We start from the raw sequence: 2,500 nt of genomic DNA on the forward strand, positions 1-2,500 counted from the left end.
ATGTACAATACCTCGATTTTAGAGAAGAAAACTCATATATAGATACAAATGTGACTTAATATTAATAGCTTGGACAGAACGAGCTTGAAATATGAACACTGGATCGACACAGAGAGGAAAAAATAATAGAAATGAAAAAGAAAAGGGAAAAAGAAGAAATAAAAATCATATATAAGTAAAAAATAGAATAGAAGGTGATGGCTGAGTGGTCATAGTGCCGGTGCGGTATCCAGGTGGTCCCAGGTTCGCATCCCGCCCGCCATAACAAGCAGACAATATTCATTCACCGCCGAGTGGCCGAAGACTACCCACATGCTGCCCTGATGACCGCCTATCAACCCGGACTCAAGCGATCAAATGGAGCTCCGGGGGCCAGCATGAGCCAAGCAAGAATGGCGCCACTATAAAAACACTTGTCTGCGCCACTAACGGGATGGGGCCGACGAACAGACTCCATCAAGACAGCGAACCGATGTTATAGGCCAAACGTGAAACAAAAACACATAAAATGCATACTTACAGCCAGGAGCAATACCCATAATGGCGTAGCGTGGGTGGTGATGCAGTTCGCCCCTAATCCACCGTGAGCTGTCTCGTGGCTAGACAATGCGAGTTTCCCAACCTTGATTGTGAGTGATTGTGGGAACGACCGGGGATGAGGGAGAGAGAGAAAGGGAGGGAGAGAGTTAGACTTCACTTCACGGCCAGATGGTGACATGGCAGGGAGAAAGGTCGAGGGAGAGAGGGAGAAAGGGAGAAGAGAGAGGGGCGTGAGGGACTGGAAAAAGGAGTGGAATGAAGAGGAGGGGAAGGAAAACCAGAAAGGGAGTGAGAGAGTGAGAGGGACTTCACTTCACGAGCAGATGGTGACATGGCAGGGAGAAAGGTCGAGGGAGAGAGGGAGAAAGGTAGAAGAGAGAGGGGCGTGAGGGACTAGAAAAGGAAGGGCAATGTACAGGAGGAAATGGAAAAGCTGAACTGGAGGCGTTACTGTAAACACAAATTCGCCCGCTGGTTTAAATCTGGCACAGCACAAGGAGAGACATCATCAAAACTTCTGTTAATCATGTATCTGAAAGGCTAAGGAGAAGTAGAAGGAGGAGGAGAAGGAACAGCAAAACTAGAGGCGTTACTGTAAACACACATTCGCCCGCTGGTATATATCTGGCACGGGACAGGGGGAGACATCATCAAAACCTCTGTTAATCATATATCTGAAAGGCTAAGGAGAAGGAGGAGGAGGAGGAGAAGGAAAAGCTATACTAGAGGCGTTACTGTAAACACAAATTCGCCCGCTGGTTTAAATCTGGCACAGCACAAGGAGAGACATCATCAAAACTTCTGTTAATCATATATCTGAAAGGCTAAGGAGAAGGAGGAGGAGGAGGAGAAGGAAAAGCTAAACTAGAGGCGTTACTGTAAACACAAATTCGCCCGCTGTTAAGAATCTGGCACGGCACAATGGTAGGCTGCTTCAATACCTCTGTTAACTATACATCTCAGAGGCCCAGGAGAAGGACGAGGAGGAGGAGGAGAAAGAAAGCAAAGAAAACCACAGACAAGTTCGCCCGCTGGTACAGGACTGGCATGGCACGAGGGGGCCAGCATCAAAACCTCTGTTAATTATATATCTCGCAGGCGGGGAGTCGTGTAGTGCATGCAAATCCTCCTCCTGAATATTCAAGGCCAGTGAGTGACGACCCTTTGTGGCACGAGGCGGCTTCTTGCTTCCCCAGGTATTGCCACGCACGGCAGAGGCAGGAAGGCATGTTAGGCAGCCATAGTCATAGAATAGAGGAGCTTGGCCGCCTTCATCACAGGCGCCATGTTTCTGCCTAGGGCCACGTACAGAGAAGGAAGGAAGAGGGTATGTCAGGCAGTGTTATGTAGCCATAGAGTCATAGAATAGAGGAGCTTGGCCAACTTCATCACAGGCGCCATGTTTCTGCCTAGGGCCACGTACAGAGAAGGCAGGAAGAGGGTATGTCAGGCAGTGTTATGTAGCCATAGAGTTATAGAATAGAGGAGCTTGGCCACCTTCATCTCGACGCCATATTGTCGCATTAGCCCTTGAGCCGTTGACTAGAGAGTATTATCAATGACTTGAGGTTGTTGTGTTGACCTTTCGCCCGACCCTTACTCAGCCCTTTCCCAACCCCATTCCTAGCCCCCTTCCACCCTCCCCTTTCCCGCCCTTACCCCAACCTTACGCCCTACCCTTGCTCAGCCCTTACTCAGACCCTTCCCAGCCCTCTACCACCACCCTCCCTTTCACACCCTCACGCCCACAAAAACAGTATCCACCTCTACGCCCTCCTCCCTTCACTTTCTCTTCCAGTACTATTAATAATGACTGTTGACGGGAGCTCGTTTTCTGGGTTTAAATCTGAGGACCTTCGAGTAATTAAGAAAACTGGTTCCTTTTAACAAGCTACTGGTGCTGAATTGTTATCCGACCCTCCATTTTATGAGTTATAGGCCTGCCAGTTTTTTCTACGCC

At 48.9% G+C, this 2,500-nt stretch overlaps 1 protein-coding gene across 41 annotated transcripts in view; it reads left to right on the forward strand.

Annotated features, from left to right (window-relative positions):
• LOC127006931 (microtubule-actin cross-linking factor 1-like) overlaps positions 1–2,500 on the forward strand; it is a 309,855-nt gene that overhangs the window by 67,417 nt on the left and 239,938 nt on the right. The window lies entirely within an intron of this gene.

The sequence above is a fragment of the Eriocheir sinensis genome, chromosome 34 (genome assembly GCF_024679095.1).
Source record: "Eriocheir sinensis breed Jianghai 21 chromosome 34, ASM2467909v1, whole genome shotgun sequence".
NCBI lineage: Eukaryota > Metazoa > Arthropoda > Malacostraca > Decapoda > Varunidae > Eriocheir > Eriocheir sinensis.